This window comes from Pan troglodytes, chromosome 14 (assembly GCF_028858775.2).
Source record: "Pan troglodytes isolate AG18354 chromosome 14, NHGRI_mPanTro3-v2.0_pri, whole genome shotgun sequence".
NCBI lineage: Eukaryota > Metazoa > Chordata > Mammalia > Primates > Hominidae > Pan > Pan troglodytes.
The window spans coordinates 80,416,855-80,443,453 of NC_072412.2; positions in this window are offsets into that span (position 1 = coordinate 80,416,855).

Below are 26,599 nucleotides of genomic sequence, written 5' to 3' on the forward strand. Positions count from 1 at the left end.
TTACAGAAGACACTGACTAAATAACATTGTGTGTGTGTGTGTGTGTGTGTGTGTGTGTGTGTGTGTGTTTAGAAAGAAATAAGGCAGAAAGATAACTGCAGGTTATGACAGAATCAGCTGACAAAATATGCCTTGGAAGAGAAATCTGTGAATTATAAAGAAGCTTGTATTATAGTAATTTCTTTTTATAATCTGACCTGCCTACCCTCTCAGAGCACATTCTATCTCTTTTGCAATCAGCAGTGGTTCCATCAAAGTTTGCCTTGTATAAATATTAACTCATCTTCAAAGAAGCATGCAAGTCTTAAATTCAAATCTATTTTGCTTTTCTAGGTAGGTAATAGACTCTTCTAACTACCTGCTTGGTTCCCCATTCCTGCCTTGATGTAACCTTCAGAGTGAGGTCACTAAAACCCGAGAGACTCAGCCTTGATCAGTTTCTTAGTCTAGGCTGGCCTCCTGGGACTTATAAGGAGGCAAAACCAACAGCATTCTGTCTCTTCTTTTGTACAGAACTGCTGAACAAAAATGTCTGGCTCTGACCATAAAGCCTACTAAAGAATTTAGGCTCACAATTTATTTTTCTCTCTGCCCCATTTCACTAAATTTTCCCCAACTTTTCCATTTCCCCATGTCATCTCATTGCTGTCATTCTGCCCGTGAACTCCATCTTTTTATGTGTAGGTACCTGCTACCTGCTGTCCCAACTTCCTAAAGGCATGAGATACCCTCCTGCCAGATCCACACTTTTTGCCACCTGTTGAATCCCTTCCCTTCCCCGATGCCAACTTCTATGCCTGCTCTGCAAGTTTCTCCCTATCATTTGTTCTACTTCCACAGTTCAGCCTAATCTCTAGTTTTTTACCTTTTCCTCACAGGCCTTCCATGTCACTGACTGGGCAACATAACCACTCCCAGCATCGTCTAATCATCTAGGCTGAGCTTTGCATTGTCTTCAAAGGGTTGATGAACAGACTCTCTTATGATGAGACATACCTCCAGATATAAAAGAACTCTTACAGATCATGTATTCCAAATCTCATAGCAATGAGGATAAATAGTCTAATATTATATACCTTGTTTCATACTTTTTGTTCAAAGAAATGCTCAAGGAATACATATGTTAATAAGATTTCTGATCCTACATATATCTTCCAAGGCTTGGGGGAAAAAAGCTGTTAAGCACTTGAGGAAAATATGTGCTAAGTGCTAGGAATCTCACCATCAGAACTAGAAGAGTCATCCTACAGGTGTAGGATGGTTTTGTAAAATACAGAAATGCAGGAGTAGGATGACTCTTCTAGTTCTGATGGTGTGATTCCTAGCATTTCTTACAGTAGTTAAGTTGGGCTTTGAAAGATACAAAAAAAAATTCAGTAGAAGAAGACAGAGAAGAAAACCAGGAGTAGAAATTCTTAGAGTGAAATCATTTAGGATGAGCCTAGAGTAGCATGAGGCCAGGCTGATTAGAGTGGGGCTTTGTTCTGGAGCAAGAGAAGATGCTGGTGATACTTATTCTAATCTATGTCTCAAAGTTTCCGCTGCCACAGAGAATTCAGGGGTAAGAATTCTGGGTTAGAAAGCAGAAGAACTCATGAAAGTAAGGTTTTTTGAGCGCCATCTCAACTGTGATATTGAATTAGCAGTTCAACCCTATTGACCTTATTTTTTTTTTCCAGTAGAAATAAATACACAAGACAAATAGCACTGCCTACACCTTGTGCCTACACTGAGAATGGTGTGCAAAATGTACAAAGAGAACTTCATTTAAAGGACTGTAACAAAACATTTTAATTTGTATTGAACAGTGTCTGTATTTCATCAATTTCATAATATACAACTCTATTGTAGGATTTCCAAACACCAGGTTCCATTTTGCTTAGGGAAGTAATTATTGAGTGCCCACTATGTGCCATCCTGTTAGGGGAAGTGACATATGAATCCAGTCAGATCCATCAAGGTGTTGAGTTAATTCTACTGCCATGAACTTGGTCTCCAACAAGATTGGGATAGTTTATAAGCCCCAGACTGCTCAAGGTGCCACAGAAAATGTCAGGCCCACTGTTGTCTTTTTAGTTCTTAGGGATGAATCTGTGCCTTGGATTTAAGCTGAACTGAATTGTCCCACAGAAAACTTCAGCCCATTATTGAATCCTGGGCTTCGTGCATCAGATCATGACTCCCACTTCTCCATTGCCAACTCTTTTGTCCCCGGCAACAAGGCAGTCTTCTGTGACTAAGACTCAAACTAAGATCCTGAAAGCGATCGCCTGAAGACTAATGGGCCCTTTTCTCCTCACCATAGATTTAGATTACTAATTAACTCATCTGCTACAAGTTCTCTAAGGGGTTATTTCTGCCAAACCAAGAAAAGCCACTTAGGCCCCGACTTCCCCCTGGTCCCCAGGGAAGGCTCTAAATGCTTTGCAGCCCTGCACACTTATGGGAAAGATGTACCCATCTTATATACACAGGTTATGATCCCAAACCAGACTCCAGCCTGTTGAAAATTTAAGGGCCTAGTCTTACCTTGAATTCTTTTCCTAGTGTAAAGTTTGTAACAAAGCCCTATGTCTGTGACCCCTTTAGCTTGCAATGACTACTCGCTTCTACACAATTCTCTCAATTCTGTTGAGAATGATCCTGTTTTCCATGCAGTACTGTATCTCACTGAAATTAAACAATTAAATCTGAATCCTTAGGGCTTGCACAAAGAAACTTTCAAATAATCTCAGATGCTTACAGCCCAGCAGGACAGTTACAACTCTGTAATGTATCCAGACATCATGTCAGATACACATTAAAAATTCTAGCATCTCTATATCAGTGACAGATTTCACACACAAAGCCAAAAGATTCAAATCAGATCCTAGCATTCAAGCTTTTCAGTGAACAGCGCCTGAAATTAAATTACTTTGACCTGAAGCCCAGGCTGATGCTTAGCATTTCCTTTCTGGAGCCATAGTTCACCTTTAGAGATGTTCTAATTTCCCCTTTAGAGATGTTGTTGGCAATTCCAGTTCCTGAAGAGGAGATTTGTTGCATTGCCAGACAGGGTCAAGCTTCCCCAGAGCAGGTGGTAAAGTATGTGTTGATTGTGGGAAAGCAGCACCAGGCGGATTTTCAAAGCCTGATCTTGTGATCTCATCAGATCATTGTGAGAAGTTTTAATCATTAATGAGCAAAATTCTCTGGAAGAATTCTGATTATTGTCATCTTTCCCTTTCTCTGGGAATAGCATCTTTATAGCCTCATATTAAATATAGCTTCAAAGAGAAGCATTGGGAATATGTTTTTTGAAAACCTCATATATCAGTTGGTACAGTTTTATGTGCTTAAACTTTTGCAAGTGTGAATTTCTGCTTTAGTTGATTTTTCAATCTGCTTTATTTGATTTGGATGGTAGAGAAAAGATAACCATTTACTTTACAAAAAGAACAAATATTAACAGCTGCCTTGCTGGACTTTTTTGCATAAGTATAGTTTTTTTAGAGGGAAAATTTCAAATTTGACAAAATTATTAAATTGATATGATATATTTTCATTATACTAAATTAAATTTCACTGTCACATAGCTAAAATTTTTACTAAAGATGCTGCTCTTTGGATTTGAATAAACCATTCGTCTTAAACACAACACTAACACTACCTTGTAAGCTCCGTATATTATGTTAGCCTTGGGGCATTAACCTGAGAAAGGGAATTAGTTTGATTTAAAGGGCTTAAGCCAAATCCAATTTTTAGATTTCTCTGTAAACACAGAATCACCATTGTTTTTTGAAGACTTGCTGTGTTTCTACAGCTATGATTATACCACAATAAAATGACATAAGATAACAAGACAGGGAAAAAATAAATCTCACATATGAAACTGATTTTGGTATTTATTATAGGGTTGTAACTGCACAATCCTCTTGTCAGTTTCAAATCCTATTTCCAATTTGATTTGACTTTGATACTGTATACCTAAAAGTGGGGCATGACATTGTAGAAAGACTGTAGAGCTAGAGGCTCTGTTTTTGCACTCTTACTCACTAGAATAGATGCTTAATCTCTTTGAATCACAGGACTGTCCCTTGGAGAATGGACATAATGATTTCTGAGGATATGTTAGTGTGATATTCTATTCCCAGAAAGTTATTACACTAGTTATAATAATACCGCCTGGAGCCCTCACTATTAATATTCAACTGTAAAACAGATGTATTATAATAGTAAAGGTATAAGTAACACAGACCATAGTAGTGTAGCAAAGTGGGTGGAACTTCTCAGTATCTTTGTCCTAGATACTTTGTTTTGAGTTGATCATGGAGGCTCTGGGTATTTTGTAGAAAACATGGTTTACCAAGAATCCAAATAATAAAATCCCTGCACGAGAGTAATATGAATTATATGTAATTTATATTACTAAATTATTACTGTATTACAAATAAAGCACTATTTTAAACCTGAGTATAGCGGTATTAGAGTTCTATTTTTCTTGAAACTTTCTATAAGAAAACCCCAAGACATTTTCATGATTCTGTTCACCAATTTGAACTTTTTTTTAACAACCCCAGGCATCAGATCCCAAAAGCAAAGGAAAATTCAAAATTCACGCAATTCTGTGGTATAAAAATTAGACCTCGACAAGGGGTAGATTCAGATACCACTGCCATTGTTCCTCCTGGCATCTATTTGCCAGTGTAAAACATCCCAAGGGGATCTAGGTGGACAGACTTTCTAAAATTAATGACAAGTTACCAATGTGACTGTTCTCTTAAAGAGAGTTACATGGAATAGGAAGTTTCAGCTATGTAGGAAATGAAAGCAGTAAAGACAGAGAAAAAGAGGAAATCCCACTAGAAGATTAGCCAAGAATTGTTCTAGTAGGCAGGAATGTCTTTGGGAAATTCAGGATTCTACAGCTGAAGTCAAAGTATTCTGATTACGAGATAAAATGGAGAAAGATGATTCCTTACTTTTGCCCTTTCACTGACAGTATTATTCAGATAAGCCAAAGTTGAATCTTCAAGAGGGTCTACCATTTTGATTTCGTACAAGGCTTTCTTGACTAATACAAAGAGTGCTACCCGTGCATGGAAATAAAGAAATGGAGCTCACATTTGTTAAATGGTTTTTGTCTGTCATCCTTAGACATTGTATATAGGTAATCTCATTTATTCCCCACACTGAACTTGTAAAGCAAGTAATATTTAATGCATTTAATAATGGTTGAAAAACCAAGATTTAGAAAAATATATAACCATTAAGTAGCAGAATCCAAACTGTTCAGGCATAAAATTCCCATTTTTTTCCTGCTTGCCTTGCCACTTCCTGAAGCAGTTAGATTAAACTAAATCTAGGGTTTGGTGGGGCAGTGCAATTAACAATCAAGGGATCCAGGAAATGTAGCAGGTCTAGAGAATGTGTGTCCAAGGACAGTCAGCTGGACAAAAGACACCTTACTTCAGCAACACACATTTTATTTTGTTTGTAAAATTGTATAATCCTTTTTCTGTTGCAAAAAATATAAGATTTCTTCCTTTTCTGAGACCAAAGGTGAGCTATCTACAGGAAAGACAAGAGAAATAAGCCATTGTCTATACCCAGGACTCAATGCACCATCCACCTTAAGCTAAGAGAGATCTTCACGTTCTCTTGCAGTAGGACTTAGGGCCTCAGCAGGTGCAGAGAAGTTCCTCCTCCACTCCTATTCAGAGTATAAGAGATGAAGAAGAGCTCCTTATCATCCAAGGACAAGGATGTCTTCATAACATCTCCATCTTTAGTTGTACCCAGGGTCACCATGTTGGATGACTTCAGGTGAACCACTGACATTGTGGTCTCTGTGAATGGTGGCCTTGGAGCTGGGCAGTATGCAGCCTGCATTGCCAAAACTGGTGACCTGGAAGGACTCAAGGGCTAAGACTTATACCTGTATTTGAGGACTAAGCCATTTGACTTTCTGACAGAGAACACCCTCACATATTCAATGTACCAGGGCACAAATGAAAAATGTTATGTAGATAGGCAAATAGAAACTACCACAAAGATACAGCTTCCAGTCACTGTTGGTAGGTTTTCTTGTCCTTTGTCTTGTATCACTCCAATCCTTCTGTAGTGTGATGGGTCCCCCACCAGGTTACTTAAGGGTGCATGTCCACTCCTTGAACTCTGAAGGCCTGGGCAGTGGGCCAAGGATATGGGGCTCAGTCAAACAACAGGTGTCCCTGAGAACCCAAACATCCTGGGGTATAACTGGAAACACACCAAGGAAAACAGTCTCATCGCACATACACAGTCATCAAAGAGTCAGAAAATTAAAACAGTTTAGAGATGGGAGGCGGGGCAGATCTCCAAAGCCATCCTGCTGCCACCCAAGAATGTCCTGTATGTAAGTCCTGATAGACTCATTTACTCTCCAAGCTGGACTTGTATGAGTTGTCCTTTTGTCTCTCCAGACCCCTTCCCAGTTTGGAGCGGGTATTAAAGTCCCAGGATTTTCTTATAATAATTGGCATCGTGAACAGGACCCCAGAGATCAAACGATGAGTCAGGGAGGAGTATCTGCAGAGGGAACCCTGAGGTGATTGGCATCAACCATGTTGGGTGAAATTGCCTGGCTGCTTGACCTTTGTGGGCTGCCATGTGAGTGTGGGAATGCTCTGAAAGCACAGGCAGGGCCTGAACATGTACTACAGGATGCTAAGGTGTTAAAATACAATAAGGATGGCAAACACAGCGTTGTTGCGGCAGGCTGGCCATTGCTTTGGGTGAGGCTGGCTACTGAGAAATCATTAGAGCAGGAGAAGGAGATAGAAAATTTAAAGGAGGAGCTGCACTTAGAAAGGGACAGCCAGGAGCGGTGGCTCACGCCTGTAATCCCAGCGCTTTGGGAGGCTGACGCAGGTGGATCACTTGAGGTCAGGAGTTCAAGACCAGCCTGGCCAACATGGTGAAACCCTGTCACTACTAAAAATACAAAACAATTAGCTGGGCGTGGTGGTCGGCGCCTTTAATCCCAGCTACTTGGGAGGCTGAGGCAGGAGAATCACTTGAACCTGGGAGAAAGAGGTTGCAATGAGTGGATATTGTGCCACTGCACTCCAGCCTAGGCAACAGAGTGAGACTCTGTCTCAAAAAAAAAAAAGAAAAAAGAAAGGGACATGGGACATTCAAGTGTTTATGTCAGTCCTGGCTGGGGATTTGGCAAAGAAGCTAGATAAAAGGGTAAGAACTTCGGTGGCTTACATGTTTAAAAACGTGGAAAAGTTCAAAGGCATGCCAGGCTTTCTAGGACTCCCACTGGTTACATGTTATGGCCCATTCTTGTGCACATTTTAAAACTGACGGGCAAATTACAGCAAGAAAAGTTCAGAGCTCAAATGGTTAAACTGCAACTACAGAGTTAAATAGAGTCTTCTGAAGCTCTCTGTCTCTCTTTTCTTCCTGCTTTTTATCTGCTGTTATTAACCTACCAGTGTTGAGATGAAACTCACTGTTTATGGTACTGCTAATTCAAAATCACTTGGAGATTTTATTTTTCTTATACAGTTCAGCCAGTTCTAAATAAAATGTAAACATTGGAAACTAACTTGAAACTAAATTTAAAAATAATAATAATAAGAGGTTTTTAAAATCAGACTGCCAAAGAAACTGCTTTGCCCAAAATTTTGATCCACAGCTTTGCTTGGATTACCTATCAGGCAAATAAAGTTTAGCCATGTTAACGGGTCCCACTTTTTTCAGAAATATAATTTGGATCCATCTCTCTTTATAAGCTGATAAGTTTATGATGCTGTCTCATGGCTAGAGTTCCAAGGTAAACGCTATTGGATCTTTGTCTGTGTGTATACATGTTTAGATATATTTATGTATGTTACATATGTGTGTTATATCTAATATGCAAACCAAATTGGCTTATAAGTAAATGAGTACTCATAAATTAAGTCCAAATGCTTTTCAGATTCATGTGAATTTAGTAATCTTTAATAAGTAAGCTGGCTTTAAAATTATTAGTAAAATAATAATGGAAATGTCTTTGAAATTGTCAGTATACGATTTTGTCTGGGTTTGCTGATTAGATAAGTTTTATATTTGCCACTACTAGATGTTTTAAGATGGCAGGATTTGGCCGGGCGCAGTGGCTGACGCCTGTAATCCCAGCACTTTGGGAGGCCGAGGCGGGTGGATCACGAGATCACGAGATCAAGACCATCCTGGCTAACATGGAGAAAACCATCTCTACTAAAAATACAAAAAATTAGCTGGGTGTGGTGGCATGCACCTGTAGTCCCAGCTACTTGGGAGGCTGAGGCAGGAGAATTGCTTGAATCCCAGAGGTGGAGGGTGCAGTGAGTCGAAATCAGACCACTGCACTCCAGCCTGGGTGACAGAGCAAGACTCCGTCTCAAAAAAAAAAAAAAAAAGGCAGGGTTTGATATAAAGATTATGAGACTATGAGACTATACGCCCAGCCAAAAACAGGATCTTTTGTAATTTTTTAACAAGCAAGACCAGTTGAATACTGTTGGTTCAATAAAAACAGCTACATTTACTTATGTGAACACCTGATATTCACAGGCTATGCAAATGGCTAACAGGGAAATAACTTGGAACAATGATTAGCTTTGTCTAATGTCTTGGTTCTCATGAGTAATGTAGGGAAACTGCTAAAACTAAATAAATGTAAATGAGATGAATGCTTGTAGGTAAACTTTTTGTAAAGTATAAATTTTTAAAATTATTTTAGACACTTATTTGATGGCTGGGTCATTTCCAATTAAAAAAGGGTTATAATATGGAGCAATGGTTACACTTCTGAGACTGTTAATGGAAAATAAACATAATAAAATCTATAATGTGGGGAAAACATTGGTGGACCTCAGTGAGCTGGCAGAAACCTTCCACCCATTACACACCCTAATAAGGAAAGGTGAAAAATGGGACCAGACACAAATAGAGCAATAGCTATTGGCTGTATATAGGGCATTACAACAAATGGAGGACATCACGTGTCTCACTGCTCTCAGCATCATGTATGGCATGCCAAGATGAATAGACAGTGATCAGGGCTCCCGTTTCACAGGCTATGGTACTCAACCTGGGCATCAGGAAAAACCATAGACTGGAGGTTCCAGTTACCATATAACTCAACAGGGGCAGGCCTCATTTAAAAAAAAAAAAATGGCCTGTTAAAAACCCAATTATGTGCACTGTTCCAGGATGGCTCTTTAAGATATTGGACTAAGAATGTCCCTGAAGCCATACAAACTTTAAATAAGCCCCCTGTACCACACATGACATCACTTCCTGTAAATGATTGGCAAGGCCTATAAAACAGGCCCTACAAACTCTCAGGGTTACATCTGAGACACTGAGCCATGCTCCTGAAGCAGATGGCCAGACCTTGCTCCTGAGAGCACCAGTGGGTCTGCCAAGCAACAATGGCTATGTGGACCTGAAGTTGAGCTTGAAAATACCTCCACGTTGGATTGGTTTTATGGCACTGGGGTGTACCATGAAGACTGCTGGAGGGGATATGGTCCCAGCTGTGCTCCTTGATGGAAATCCAAAAGCCTTATTATATCAACCTGTGGCAGCACCAATACCTGCTGGAGCCATCATAGTGTGGGTACATAGACAGGGCCAGAAAATTACCAATTGGCTACTATGCCCCCTTCCAGGGAGGAAAGCCATGTGTGGTACTGTAAATGAGACCTGAAGCCCATAGCAGCCTCCCTAATAGGACCAACGGGAGAAAACACAGGGGTAATAGTGTTACGAAAAATGGATACACCCACAAGGGTCCCTGCTATATACCTGTGTTTATGCCCATAGGCTGTTATTCCTGCTATCCATGGCAGCTGGTAATATCTTCCTAGATTGGGCTGTGACTATAGCTGCAGTTAGCAACCCGTATGACTGCTGGGTATATGAATACCTACCCCTGTCAAATGGTAATAATATGCTTTGGAATATTCTGCTTTTCTCTCGACAACACAGAGTGACTTGTTTAACAGTACCAATACGGCAACCCAGGCTCACTGGGGGTGGCCTCCACCCAGAGGCCCGATCGCCAATACTACGGAGACGCAACAACATGTGCCCTTATAGCCACTACCTGTTGTGTCTATTGGAGGATTTCTTGAGCACAGGAGTTCAAGACCAGCCTGGATAACATAATGAGATCCCATCTCTACAAAAATAAAATAAAATAAAAATTAGCTGGGTGATGTGCACCTTTAGTCCCAGCTGCTCAGGAGGCTGAGTTGGGAAGATCATTTCAGCCCAGGAGTTCGAGGCTACAGAGAGCTATGCTCATGCCACTGTATTTCAGCCTGGGTACGGAGTGAGAGGCACTGTCTCTAAAAAGTAAAAGGAGAAGAAACGAAAAAGAGCAAAAAAGAAAGTAATGTCACAGATGCTTTAAATCATTTGTCAATTCAGATCCATAATACAACCTAATTAGGTTTCTTTGACTCATTCTCAAATTGGTTATATACCTTATCTATTCATTGGAGTTATGTTTTGCTAATAGGCATCATAATTTCAGCTTGCTTCTGCTTTTCATTCTACTGTGTATACAGTAGATGTGGTCTAATGCACAAGCCATGGCTATGCATTATAGGCCCATATAGTTCTTAACCTCGTATTCCTCTAGGAGACTCATACACAAGATTGGTAGAAAGAACGTAAGAGCTGGGAGATAGGATAGATTGATGGATTGTAGTATGACGGGTTCGCCACCAGGATACTTAAGTGTGTATGTCCGCTGTTTGAACCCTGAAGGCTTGGCATTGGGCCAAGGCCATGGTGCCCAGCTGAGGAGCAGGTGTCCCTGAGAACCCAAACATCCTGAGGCATAGCTGGGAACATATTAAGGAAAACAGTCTCACTGCTCTCATACACAGTAGGCAAAGAGCCAGAAAATTAACTTTAAAGCAGCTTAGAGATGGGAGACAGGGCAGATCTCTGGAGTTGTCCTGCTGCCACCCTGCCTATAAGTCCTAATAAACTCATCTAATTACCAAGTTGGACTTGTCCAAGTCATACTTTCGTCTCTTGGCTTCTTCCCAGTTTGGACGGGGTGGGCGACATTACAGTCCCAGGCTTTTCTCATAATACCTTCAAAAGGAGCTACTCAATCTTCATCACTCTCCTAAGAATCCACATGTTGCCACAAGGTGGACTTTGTCTTCTCAACAGAGAAAAAATAAGTGAGCAAGTATGAGCTCTTACAGCTTCCGAGTATCCCATTTTTTGGTCACCTAAAAGGTCTTCAATGCTGGGGAGGTCTTATCATTTCCAAAGCTAAATCTTGCACCTGGCTCTTAACCCAATTTTTCACTTCTCCCACTCTCAGAACTCATTTATTAATATGGCATTTCTCCCCTCATTTAGGCCCTGATCAATTTCCATATAAATATGCCATGGCCTACAACATAAACTCTCAACTGCCAGATTTTCTCTTTCCCTGTTTACATTCCTGCCCTGCATTATAATTATCTTTCTAAAATAATTGTTTAAATTTTCATATCAACTCTTCAAAGCCTAGTGTTTGATTCAAGACCCTTTACAAATTCTTAACATCATTTTAGCCTTTCCTCCCATCATGTTTTATTATTATCTTGACGCTATGGCCATACCTTTGCACAGAGGCATGAAACAGCAGAACATCAGCAGAAAGTGGCATAGTTTGTCTTGAGGGTAGGTACTGTGTAATATTTCTTTCAAATTTCTAGTGCTATCACATCCTTGAGTAGATTATAGACAATCAAGAAATATTAATTAAATTAGTTTCACACCGGTCTCCAAACATAGCTCCCTACTTCCAGTTTTCTTTCTCTCTCTGCCATCAGGACCTATTTCTAAGACTATTCCTGTCACTCCCTATTTATAAACCTTCAATGGGGCTTCATCAAATATGTAATAACCAGAAACCTTTCCATCCTGGTATCCGAGGTAGCCATGATTTTTCCTTTCTCTGTGTATCCAGTCCTTTACTCGTATTTCATCAGCCCTGTCCCTCCTGATAGCACACATTATGAATTATACTCTAGTGGCTTCCTGAGCACTTTAAACTTTTCATTTCTGCCTTTATATAAACTATGATCCCATCTCAGATTGCCATTTTCATCCATCTCCACCTGTTGTAGTCCTAATCCTCCTGAAAGGCCCAGTTCAAATCCCACTTCATCTAAGAAGCTGACCCAGATTTCCCTATGCAGAACTAAACTCCTTCAATCCACGCTGGCTGTCACAGCCTTTTATCTGCAACATTTTTACTGCAATGAGCAATTTGTATTTTGACTTAGAATTAATTTATGCCTGTCTCTCACACTAAAATGTAAATTACTTGTTTGCATAAACCATATCTTATTTATATATACCTCAAAGCACCAAATACAACACTATGAGCATAACAGTTTCTCAACGAGTATTTGTTGGTTTGAATCAAAGAGAAATATTAAACTTATTATCAAAGCAGCATTGTTGGTGAGAAGAAAACCATGTATGTGTTTTATTGCCTTAATAAATTTGTGGGATTCTCCAAAGCATGAGGTTAATGATACAGCACCAAAATAAAAACAGGTAACCTTAATTTTATGATAGTTTATAAAAATCAAGTCACAAAAATTTGAATTTGAGGCCAGGTATGGTGGCTCATGCCTGTAATCCCAGTGCTTTGGGAGGCCAAGGCAGGAGGATCACTTGAGTGCAGGAGTCCAAGAGCAGCCTGGACAACAGAGTTATATCCCATGTCTAAAAAAATTTTTAAATTATCCGGGCATGGAGCCAAATGCCTGCAGTCTCAGCTGCTTGGGAGGCTGAATTGGAAGGATCACTTCAGCCCAGGAGTTTGAGGCTGCAGTGAGCCACCATTGTGCTGTGCCACTGTACTCCATCCTGGGTGACAGAACGAGACCCTGTCTCTTAAAAATAACAACAACTTGAATCTGCTTGAATTTGAATGACTCAAAGGGCAATTTATTTCATTAGTATGAATAAAAGCATCAGAGATTCATTATCTATTTGCAATATGATTCTTACCACTTTCATTGCTTAGTGATCACAACCCAGTATATTCTGTTACCCACATTAGAAAATGGGTTGACATGACTTCTTCAAACACAAATTTTACACAATACAAAGGAAAAAACAGTGTTTAACAGGCATGCATGTCCATTTTTAGAACTTACTCTTTCTTTCACTCATCTAGTTGTTCATTCACAAGTAATACTATTAAGGATAAATGAAAATATTCTTGCACCATTCTGTCCATTTTCATGTCCTCAGCTACAAATCATTCTTTTGACTTTACTGAAGTATATATGACTCTGTCAGCTGGCCATGGTGGCTCATGCCTGTAATCCCAGCACTTTTGGAGGCCGAGGTGGGCAGATCGCGAGGTCAGGAGTTCGAGACCAGCCTGACCAACATAGTGAAACCCAGTCTCTACTAAAAATACAAAAATTAGTTGTGCATGGTGGCACGCACTTGTAATCCCAGCTACTCAGGATGCTGAGGCAAGAGATGAACTCAGGAGGCGGAGGTTGCAGTGAGCCAAGATCGCACCACTGCACTCCAGCCTGGGAGACAGAGCAAGACACCGTCTCAAAAACACAAAACAAAACAAAAACCTCTGCCTTATCAGATAGGAGAGAGATTCTCCTGTTCTTTGAAGAATTTATCTGCCATGTTGTGAGTGAACCATGTGGCTAAGACCTGAGTGTGGCCTCCAGGAGCTGAGGGTGTTCCTCTGCTAGCAACCAGTAAGAAAGCAGGGAACTCAGACCTATCACCATAAGGAGGTAACTTCTGCCAACAACACCAACAACACATATGTGCGTAGAAGAGGACCCTGAGCTCCAGAGGAGAACATGGTCTGGCTGGCACCTTCATTTCAGCCTGAGGAGACCCTGAGTGAGAACCAACTATACTGTGCCCGTTTGACTTACAGAAACAATGCAGTAACAAATGTGTGCTGTTTCCAGCTGCCAGTTTATGATGATCAGTTACACAGCATAGAAAACTAACACGGGGGCCAGGAAACCAATACTTACAGTTTAGTCAGGCAACTGTGATGAGTTAGCTACTGTGTTAGACACTGAACACTTAGTATCTTATTTAATCACCACAACAGCTCTCTGAAGTAGATTGGAGTGTCCCCAATATGTGAAGTATGTAAATAGGTATTTCTCATTTTATAAATGAGAAAACTGAGATGAGAAAGGCCAAGTGATGCAAAAGTGACACATAGGAAGCAATTAGGCTGAGTAAAATATATTTTCTCTATGTCAAATCTAATGTTATCTCTGATGTACTACAGTCACATGAAAATGCAACAAGTCAGCAATGTAAAGCAGCACCAGATGAATCAACCAATTAGCGTTAGAGGAAGTAGTGGGAAGAGAAGTGAGGTACCACATCAGGCTGGGATGTCTGAGAAATCTGATGGAAGAAGTGAGGTTTCAAATGAGCCTTAAAGCTGGATATAATTTTCCAAAGGGAAAGAGAGGATGAATACAGTAGTTCAGTCAGGGGAAATGGCAGGTGTCGAGTGCTAGTTTACAATGTAAACGTGTTTAGAGAATAGCATTAGCAATTGCAATGGCAAGCACTGGGAGATGGGCAAGAAAAGTTAGATTTAGCAAAGTACCTGGCATTGTCATGAAAGTATTTTCGCCCTTGAAATACTTTGAGGGGGGTATAGGGTGAAAATAATCTTTTCATACACTGTATATTAATATAATAAGGTCAGAGAAATGGTATTATCTTAGTAGCTAATACCTTACATTTACTTGTTAGAAATGAATAAAATATATGTTTTGGGGAAAATATTCAGGTAAACAGTTGGTGAAATGTATGGGTCCTAAGTGGCTGCTATCAGCTGATACCAAGTATTAAGAAAAGAGGGAGAAAATATTTTGCATGAGGCAAGTGGGAAATTTTTTGCTTGGCTCAGTGAAGAAAGAGGAGCAAAGAAAAACATGAAAAAGCATGAAGGAGAAGCATGGGCTATGGCTTGAATATTTGTCTTCTCCAAAAGTCATGTAGAAATTTGGTTGCTGTGTAACACTGTTAAGAAGTGAGATCAGCCGGGCACCGTGGCTCACGCGTATAATCCCAGCACTTTGGGAGGCCGAGGCGGGTGGATCACGTGAGGTCAGGAGTTCGAGATCAGCCTGGCCAACATGGCAGAACCCCGTCTCTACTAAAAATACAAAAACTAATTAGCTGGGTGTGGTGGCAGTTGCCTGTAATCCCAGCTACTTGGGAGGCTGAGGCAGGAGAATCACTTGAACCTGGGAGATGGAGGTTGCAGTGAGCCAAGATTGGGCCATTGCACTCCAGCCTGGGTGACAGAGCAAAACTCCATCTCCAAAAAAAAAAAAAAAAAAAGAGGTGAGATCTTTGGGAGATGATAGGGCCATGAGGACTCCACCTTCATGGGTGGTTTAATGTCATTATAAAAGCACAAATTTGGCCCCCTCCTACTCATTTTGCCCTTCTACATGGCAGAAGGCAGAAGGATCCAGTATTCCTCCCTTCTGAAGAATGTAGCAAGAAGTTTCTCACCAGAACTTGGCACCTTGGTCTTGGACTTTCCAGCCTCCAGAACTGTGAGAAAATTAATTTCTGTTTTTTGTAAATTATCCACTTTCAGGTATTCCATTATAGCAGCACAAATGTACTAAGACAACAGGGACCAGCAGGATGAATGAAGGAAATAACAGTTCAAGTGATTGAAATGAATCCCTGTATTTAATGCCTCATCATACCCAAAGCCCACTGAGATGACAAGAATACAAAAAGGACTGAGATGTTAGCATATTTTTCAATTACAGAAAGTGGATTGGTTGTGGAATGTACAGATTAACAATGTAGAGCACATAACCCTCAGTCTGGCACACCGGTGGAGGCTAAAGAAACTGAAAGGTGTTCTGCCCAGGGTGCAGGGGCTCCATGTCAAGAGTTGGCAGGTATGGAAAGCAAGAGGGTTGGGACAGAAACCAGGGTAATTAATTAAGTGACTATTTTTTAGGACTAACTTCAAGGGTTACATGAGCTCCCTCCCCTCCAAAAACAAATCATTAGGAAAATCTCAAGACAATTAAAAACTTTCTGAAGTATGGGTAGAATTAGGGCTCAGCCATCAACCTAAATTGAAGGCTATAGTTGCCCTGTCCTATCCACTCATCCTTTTCATTCAGAAATGTGGCATATGAGGGCAGGGAACTCATATGAGCTACATAATTAATCAATGGAGCCTTTTTTATTTTTTATTTTTTATTTTTTTTTGAGACGGAGTCTCGCTCTGTCGCCCAGGCTGGAGTGCAGTGGCCTGATCTCAGCTCACCACAAGCTCCGCCTCCCAGGTTCACGCCATTCTGCTGCCTCAGCGTCCCAAGTAGCTGGGACTACTGGCGCCCGCCACCAAGCCCAGCTAATTTTTTGTATTTTTAGTAGAGACGCGGTTTCACCGCGTTAGCCAGGATGGTCTCGCTCTCCTGACTCGTGATCCGCCTGCCTCGGTCTCCCAAAGTGCTGGGATTACAGGCGTGAGCCACCGTGCCCGGACTATTCATTTTTACATATAGAAAACCAACAATCACCAGACATTAGAGAAAAATTAATAGCCTCAAAACGAACAAAGGACTCAAAGAATAATTCACTCTACAAATAACTAAAAGATAAGAGATTTTAATAAACGCTTGTAATAAATTTAGTGAGATCCAAGAGTATATTAGATCTCTAAAATAAAAGAGGTTGCTGCAGAAAAAGCTTTCAGGAAAACAATAGTGTTTTTAGAAATTAAGAAAGAAACACTGGACCTCTGTTCCTGCTTAGGATATTGAAAGCTACTGGAAAGTAGCGGTCTCACCCTAACGACAAGAACAAAATCTTTTCTTTTCCTGGTCTATCAGAGAGCTGAGATCACAAGGCAATTTGTGAACTGAAATCCCAACAGTGTCAAGCCTTTCCAAGGAGAGATGGACACACAAACTCTTTCCTTTTGCCCAGAACAGAGACACAAAGAGTTGACCACCATAGAAGCAGGTGAGAAAAAAACAATCACAATGTTAGCAAATGCTTTGAGGCAGAAGCCCTCTGACCCTGGGGAGGATCAGGAAACCCACCCCTGCTGACTATGCTCTGTTGTAAGAGGGGAGGTTGTAGCTACTAGGGAGGGGCAGGAATGCTAAAGGAACACAGCCCTGAGGATCAGCTCGGCTCCTAGAACCTGCCTAAGGCAAAGGCAGGAGCAGGAAATTGAGAATGCCTCCTACCAAGCCCTAGCAGCCTGGAGGAAGCAGCAATGCAGAGAGAGAACCTCTCTGTAGTGCAGGTTGGTAAACCTGCAGAAAGCTGCCACTGGAGTGGGAACACTAAGAGAAACCTCTGGCAATTAAGGCCTGATGCTAAGCATAAGGTAGCAACAGAAGGAATTTGAAATCTGTGTTATCCCGTAGGTTTCTTCAAAATGTAGAGCAAAAATACAAAAGAGAACATACGAGAGAAAAGTTAAGAGACATGGAGAATCAGTTCACAAGTTTCAATCTCTATCAAATAAGAATTCTTGAAAAAAAGACAATGGAGGCGTAATTAAAGAAATAATAGAAGATGATTTCCCAGAGCAGAAGAAAGTCACAGAACTTTATAGACAGGGCCCTTTCAATGCCCAGAAAGGAAAGTGAACCAAGAGCTCAACCTACACAGAACTTTGTAAAATATTAGAATACTAAGGACAAAGGAAAGACCCTGAAAATTTCCGGAGAGAAAATGAGGCCACCCACAAGGGAACAAGAATCAAATGGGCTTTAGAATTTAATCAGCAATATTGAATGTCAGACAACAGGGAAGCAAGATGTTAGCATGTTGAAAATTAGTCTGAACTACTAATTCTTGTCAATCAAACCAATCAAGTGTGACTTGAAAGAAAACCAACAAGACAGTCTCAAATATGGCCAACCTGAGTTTATGGCCTGCCAGGTTTTCACTATAAATGAGTGCCGTATACATTAGCAGGGTGCTGCCAAATCAAGAATCACATAGTTCTAGTTCTGCCCACTGGAAGGTGTTGCTCTGCCAATTGTCCTCTATGGCCCCCTCTGCAGTGGGTATGGGTTCTGTGCCCTTCATAGGACCCTCAGCTTTGAAAATTCACTTCCTCCTCATGAAAGTTTAGGGACCTTGGTGTTGTTTTAGATGAGGGTTTCTCAACCTGGGCTGCATATTTTTGGACTGCATAATTCTTTGTTATGTGGGGCTGTCCTATACATTGTAGGGTATTTAGCAACTTCCCTGACCTCTGCTCCCCAAAAGCTAGTAGCATTCCCCCAGTTGTAACTTTCAAATGTCTCGTGGAAGGCAAAATCATCTCTGGTTTAGAACCACTGTTTTAGGGGATTAATAGCCTTTACCATAAGGTTAGTGGTTTCTTTGGCAATACAATTTCTTGCAAAAATATGTAAACTATCGATCTATTTGTTATCAATCATGTTTGGACACCAGTAACTACATCCAAAGATTATTCCTAGACCTAATATTCAAGCTTGATTTCTTGGCTACTTTGAGGCCATCAAGCTTGAATGGGAGGGTAACACCTGCCTCCTTACAAGCTACAGTGGATTAAACACTCTTTAACTTTTATTTCCTAGAGTTTGTATTCTAGAAAATAATTGGCTTTTCCATTTCTACGTGACATCCAATTCTGGATTATATTTCATTTCATTTCTGCTTGCAAACCAGCCATTTCTTACCTAAACTCATCTCATTCTTATAATATCTTAGCCAATAATAGACAACACATATTTACTCTGACTACTCCCAGCCACTTCCTGGGAAGTTCAGGCTCAGCTAGCATACGGTCTCCTTGAAGTGGTCATAACTAACAGTTTACCATAGGAGCTACCACTGCATAGCAGGTCTTCATAGGGTTCTAGCCTTTGATATGATTTCTTTCAGTCTTCTACCCAACAGCTATGCCATGTTTTAGGTTTTGCATTTCTGCAACAGCCCACTTCAAGATATCAATTTCTACATTAGTCAGGATAGGCTAAAGGCTCTAACAAACAGTCTGCAAATCCCAGTGGCCCAGCACAATATACGTTTATTTCTTGCTCCCATCATATGCCTATGTGGGTTGGTATATATGGGATGTATGTTCCACTCTGTCATTCAGGCACCAGGATTCTTCCATCCTGTGGCTTTTCTGTCTCCTGGGGACATTCTTCAGTTGGTGGACAGAGAAAGAGAAAGATGATTACACATAGGAGAGGCCTATACACCCAGCATGGAGGCTTGCATATTACTTTCATCAGTTGTATTAGCACGAGATGTCCGTCTAACTGCATGGAGCCTGGAGACATCTTTCTTATGTGCTGAAGAAGATGAGAAAATGAATATTGGCAAGAACTAGAAGTTTCTGACACTAAGTCCAAGTAAGATAGAAATTCAGAAGGCTCCACGAGGAATACATTTTAAGAGAGTTAAGTGGATTTCAACTCAACAAATTGATGGGAATCTGAAAATTTTACTAATATAGTTCTAAAAGTATACATACATTTTTTTCTCAGCAAGAAAAAATAATGTAACAATGACACATAAATAAAATGACCAAGGGAAAAAGAGTATAATAATAACACTAGGAACTCAAGAAGGAGAAAAAACTGTACAAATTGGTTGTTTCCAAGAATAAAACAAATTATAATCTGCATGATTTTGAGGAGTTGACGGGGCAAACAAAAAAGAAAAAGTTCAACTTGACACATGAAACATGGCCTTCATGTAGACCAAGTTGCAAAATTGGACCAAGTTACATTCTCCCCTTCATAAGTCCTAAATCTCACCAGTCAGTGAATAATACATAATAATCTTATGACAAACAAAAATCATCATGTTTTAAAATATTTAGACCTGATCTTAGAAAAATACAGAAAATTCCATTGTAGTTATAGAATAGAATCTAAAGATTTTTATATTTTGACAATGTAAAATGATATTCTACATCTGAATATGGAAAACCTCACGAACACAGGTCCAGAAGTATTCAAAAATAATGAATATCCTAGTATTTGGACACAGGAGAAACTACTACAGTTCGGACTAGAAGAGAGAAACAGAGCCACTGGTACCTGCTCTAAACGATGTCACTCTCATTTGCTGTTACACTGCTATGAATATTATTATGTCTAGAAAAGTTCCCCAAATACATTTTCCTTCAAATCCATTTTTCTTGTTTATCAATAATTATCTGCTTTTACTTGAATTTAGCAAATCCCTGACTATCGTGAAAAGTATGCAATTTTTCCTACCAATTACAGCTTTGTGTGAAAATGGAGCTAGTGACTGGGAGATAGTAATGGCATTGGATTAGAACTGCCTTTTTGAAAGCTTCACTCTGTAGGGCTCCTTCTGTAGTTCAGATAATGTATCCTAGTTATTTGGGGTCTGAGGCTTATCAAAAGAGACAGAATTAATCATGCTGGGTTGTGCGATATGTTTTGGAGAATGGACGTGACTCCTCTAAAAAATGAAAAAGGCAAAATAATTTTCTATGAGCTTTTGAATCCTAAGGTTACCCTTCTGTTCCCCCTATCATCCATCTCCAGATTAAAGCTTGGAACAATCACTAGATTTTAAAGTGAGGGGGGAAGAGGGGGAGACTGTCTGCACCTGGAAACCATTTTCTTGATTTGTGCTGGCTGGAGTCCTGGAGATATAACAGCAAGAATGCCTCTCTGGGATTTCTTTGAAATCTGGGCAGGATGATTTGTCTGAAGGGAGGAATTGGGGGATGAAGGGTGGGGAAAAATTCATTCCTTGTTGCCACATTGTTGTTCTGCAGTGAAGGAGCTTGGCCTGACTTGGGTTGGAGTTGAAAGAAAATCAACAAGGCAGCCTCAAGTATGCAGGAATGTGCTGCCCTGAACTTGCCAATTTTTTAAACATAACTGAGTATTGTCTCCACTGTAGGGGGCTGCCGACATCAAGCTCATATGGTTCCATGCTGAAGATCTTTCCAATAGCTGTGCAAATTACAATGTATTTTTATCTGCTTTAGTACATTCAAAGGATGACAAATAATTATCTCTGCTTACATTACCTGGAAATGCACAGTAATAAATTTGCTTTGGAAGCTCCCTCTGTTGTGTCATCAAGCATTCACATACTTGGAAGATGCTTTTGTTCCTCCTATTTGTACAAACAGTAAGCTCCAAAATGTAAAATATACTTTGTCCAAAAAGAAGGGCAAAAAAAGATGCAACAGGATGAAACCAGTATTCTTAATTTACATGATTGTTTCTCATACACTTTTACGCAATGTTGAGCATTAATGAACTTCTACCTCTATGTTGCTATCCTCATGCAGTACAAAGCTATGCAGCTGACTTTTGAAGGCACTGACTACAGTAAGAGTAACAACAGCTTACGAGTGTCTACTATGTGCCAAGAACTTTATACAAATTATTTCTAATCTTCATAACACTGCTCAGGACAGTGACTACTGTCTGTAATTTAATGATGAGAAAAGTGATGCCAGGACAAGCTAAAGGACTTCCTTCCCCAAGGCTATGAAGGTAGTAAATGTTTGCTCCTAGATTTGTCCTGTGGGCATTGAGACATCAGAGTTCATGCTCTTCAGAGCACGCCTGTTTATTACGCATGATTTTTACAAACCTATCTTTTTTGTTTCTCTGGGCAATATTTGTTCTTAAATATTATTGCTACTATTCTCATACAAAACAGGAAATAGAGCCCGATGTTTGAATCCAGAAGACCTGGGTTTGAATTTTGTTTTTCCTGTGTTTTTTTTTTGAGACAGGTTCTCATTATTTTGCCCAAGCTGGAGTGCAATGGCATGATCACAGCTCATTGCAGCCTTGACCTCTGGGCTCAGGTGATCCTCCCACATCAGCCTCCTGAGTCGCTGGGACTGCAGGCATTCATCACCACACCCAGCTAAATTTTTGTATTTTTTATAGAGATGGGATTTTGCCATGTTGCCCAGGCTGCTCTGGAACTCCTGGGCTCAAGGAATCTGCCTACCTCGGCCTCCCAAACTGCTGGATTACAGGCATGAGCCACTGTGCCTGGCCAAGTTTGAAGTTTGACCACTTATGAATTTGTAACCTTGGACAAGACTCTTAATTTACAGGATATCAAATTTCTCCATTTGAAAAAATGGGTATAATAAACATGCCTATGCTCTAGGGTCATTGTTTGAATTACAATACGTAAAAAATTTCAATTACTCTACTCATGTTAATTAGTACTTCTATAAACTTAGAAAGGAAAATTATACCCAAAGAAGTGTAACAAAGTAAATATAAGTCAGGTCTTTTTTGGATTATCTCTTCCTTATGCGTATACATATCTGTTCCCTATACATATGCCAATATGTATGAGTCTCTACATAATTTTATTCTATTTTCTCTCAAATATGATTCAGTATTTGCTAATCAGCAAAACTCAACTTTTATCACCCGAGAGACTTTTTTTTTAATAGAAAAGACTTTTGTAGAGATGAGGGTCTCACTCGCCTATGCCCAGGCTGGTCTTGAACTGCTGGACTCAAGAGATCCTCCCATCATGGCCTCCAAAAATGCTGGAATTACAACCAGTCACCTTGTTATGGAGAGACTTTTATCTCCATAACAAGGCAACCTTTGCTCACTGTACATTTTCTCACCCAAACCTCCCATAATTTGCCTCCACTCCCCTAGAAGCCCAAAACCTCTGTTCCTTTCAGTAGCTTGGGATGATGTATAAGCCTCTGTCTTCTGTCTGTTTCTTTGGGTCTCACATTTCTGTGGAACCCTCATGTATAGACACCTAATTAAAATTTTTTTCTTCCTGTCAGTATGTCTTATGTCAATTTAATCTGTAGACTAGCCAAAGAACCTAGAAGGGTGAAAGGAAGCTAATTTTCCTCCCTTACACATTTATTCATTCAAATATTTATTGAGCAGCCACTATGTACTAAACGTAATGCTAGCCACACAGAAGACGGAGCTTTTGTCCTCAAGAAGAACATCTTCTGGTAGGAAAAAAAAAAAAGGAAACCAGCTGTTTCTATCACAGGGTCACATATACTGTGATGGGGTCTGAACAATGTACTGCCTTAGTGCTAAACAGACTGGCTGACTCTGAAAAGCTGATACTCAAAATGAGATTTTATGGATGAGTGGAAGTAAATCAGGCGGAAGAAGGTGAAGGAGAGGCAGAGGGCATCACGAAAAGAGACAGTAGTGTGTGCAAAGGCGCGTACCATTAAAATGCAGTACACTCTCCATAAACTGCAAGTTGTTCAGGCTGGCATGAGTGCAGGGAGCACTGGCAAGTGACGGGAAGTCCAAAGAGGTAAGCCCAAGAGCCAAGGGACCCAAATTGTCACACGTGAATTCAGATGTTGGTAAAAGCCCACAGATGATACTATTATTTTCAAGAGAGTATAGGAGAGAAAGGATACATTTGGAGATTACTGAGTATTCTAATTAAGGAGTCACTGTAATTTGGAGAGCATCAGATGGAGAATAGCTAAATGTCAGAAACCTTACATAATAAGGCCTGCAGGGCTTAGTAAAATGGAAATAAATAAACAGTAGAAAATATTGGACATAGTGGGTTACATACATGTTGATTTAAAGTGTGAGAGCAAATTTTTCTTACTGAATGGACAATATTGTAGATTAGGCTAGCTAGCAGGAAGGAGTTTTGCTAAAAGCTTATGCAATTTTTATGAGATAAGCTCTTCTAAGTTGACTGATGTTGCCTTGGCTTGCCTAAATTATGAAATAAATACTGCAGAAGATGAGCAAAGGAGAAGAGTGACAAGAAATTGCCTTTTTCAAGATATTTATACTCTGTTGCACCGATCTAGTTGAAACATGTGATTCCTCAAAGCTTGAGTATATAGAACACCTTCCTAAAAGTATGGGAAGACTTGCTTTACCCAGAATAAATGTTCATTGTAAAAAACCTGTCCTATAGGAGTATTGTAATTAAAAGAAATCATTCTTCTGAAACCTTTTAGAATTCAGATGTGTCTTTAAGTCTGTTGGGCTTCTGCCCACTAGGAGACATTAGTGTGGGGAATGGGTAACATTTTGGAAAGAATGAATCTGAAGGAGACACTCTAGCCCTGTTCAATATTAACATTACAGTCTAAAAGCAAAGTAGAGGGATAGGTCTCATTTAGATGGTCTTTCAATCCAGACCCTATGGACTTCTGATGAAATCTGAAATTACAGTGAGGATGCCATTACTAAAAGTAAAAATGAGAAGAACTGTTTCCATAAACATCATCTTAAGGCTTTGGGAACACAAGTGGCACTGATTTGGCACTTAAAAGCCAAGTAAGCTGACATTTAGAATGCCCACCATATGCCATGCACTGTTCCAAGCATATTTTAAATTATTAAAGTCTATGAGATGTGTTTTTATTCATATTTTAAGTAAATTGCAATATAGAGAGGTTAAGAAACTTGTCCAAGGTCAGATGGCAAGTTAGTAGGAAAACTGAGATTTGAACTTAGTTACTCTGCCTCCAAAGTTCATGCTGTTAAACCATAATGCAACTTGCAAGTGATGGGGAGAGGGGCTTTTCTTGGATGCGACACCCTTCCAGGGTCCCAGGGCATTGTCATAATTAACAGCATTTGCAGTTTTGTACCACATGCAGGCTTTGGCCCAAGGAAAGGCTTGGTACTGAAGGGCCTGAGAGCACATGACCTGACAGCCGTCGACCTGGGCAAGGAACAGCAACACTGGAGTGGGAGGTTGGGGGAAACTGGGGGAGTCAGAGGAGTTGTCACAGACAAAAACAATGGGAGCTGGAAAAGGAGGGAAGGAAAATCAGGCATATCATGTAGTAGTTGAGAATAGCATTCATGAGCCCATGTGAGGCTTCTTCCTTCACCCCAAGACAGTCCCTGAGATATGGGGGAGATTGAACGGGAGGGGGCAGTCTCCCAATGGAGGAGAGACAAAAGCCAGAAGAGCGCTGTTCATGAAAGTGATGTGACCGGTTTTTTTTTTCTGGTGTGACCTGAGAAACATCGGATGCCTTTGTAATTATTAACGGCAACTTTTAATAGTATCCGGAAAGTCCCAAATGCTTTCATGTAGCTAATTTCAATTGTAAAACAATGGTAAGCAATGGAGTGAAGCTGTGAGACAATTCAACATAGCCTTGCCAGTAGAACCAGCAAAGGATTTGGTTTTAAAAGACTGTAACTTGGCTGGGTGCGGTGGCTCATGCCTGTAATCCCAGCACTTTGGGAGGCCGAGGTGGGTGGATCATGAGGTCAGGAGTTCAAGATCAGCCTGACCAACATGGGGAAGCTCCATCTCTACTAAAAATACAAAAATTAGCCAGGCGTGGTGGCATACGCCTGTAATCCCAGCTACTCAGGAGGCTGAGGCAGGAGAATCACTTGAATCTGGGAGGCAGAGGTTGCAGTGAGCCGAGATTGTGCCACTCCAGCCTGGGCAACAGAGCAAGACTGCATCTCAAAAAAAAAAAAAAAAAAAAAAAGACTCCAGTTTACTCAGCAGCTCTCACAAGTCCCAAACTTCTTTATATCTCCATTTCTTTATTGATAAACGAGAAGGCAGCAGATATTCTCTAAATTGTAGGGATTAATGTTAAGACAAGAGCCACAAGAAGAGCAGAACAATAACATCCCTGATAGCTTAGCCCTATATATGAACATTTATTTTTAACCATGGATGTTGCATATCTTCCTTTAACGTTATTTGGCAGGCCAGGTGCAATGGCTCATGCCTGTAATTCCAACACTTTGGGAGGCTGAGGTGACAGGATTGCTTCAGGCCAGAAGTTTGAGACCAGCCTGGGCACCACAGTGAGACCTCATCTCTACAAATAATAAAAATAGTTAGCCAGGCCTGGTGGTGCACGCCTGTGGTCCCAGCTGCTCAGGAGGCTGAGGTGGGAGGATCACTTTAGCTCAGGAGCTCAGGAAGTTGAGGCTGCAGCAAGCCATGATTGCATCACTGCACTCCAGCCTGGATGACAGAGTGAGATACTGTCTCAAAAAAAAAAAAAAAAAGGCATTATTTTGCAATTCTAGTGTGACTAAGAAGGCCATATGCCAAACTAACATTTCCGTCATAACTGGCAATTTAAATGTTGTATATAAATGAGGTGGATGATCCCATTTCAACTAAATGGGATGTATTGGTGCATGATGCTATAGAACTAGCCTAATAAAGCAAACCAAGCCTGGCGAATAGTCCCAGAAATAATAGAATTTTAAAACAAAAACCTAATTTTTAAAAATGAAAATAATTTGAAACTCATCCTAAGTGATATTTTTCATGAAACACTAAATATTATAGAAAATGCAAAGATGACATATCGTATCTGTGAAATCATAAATTTACAAAGCCATTTTCCTAAGAGAAAACAAATCAATAACTGGAAAAAGCTTTAAGAATTCTCTTCATTCAGGCTTCTAAGTCAGTTATTCTATAAAGTCCTACTTAACCATGTTTCTGGTGTCAGAGACTTTATGTCTTGTACCAGTCAGGTTGAGGAAACATTCTAAAACCATACTCTTAGTTGCATTTTTCTCCAGTTTCAGGG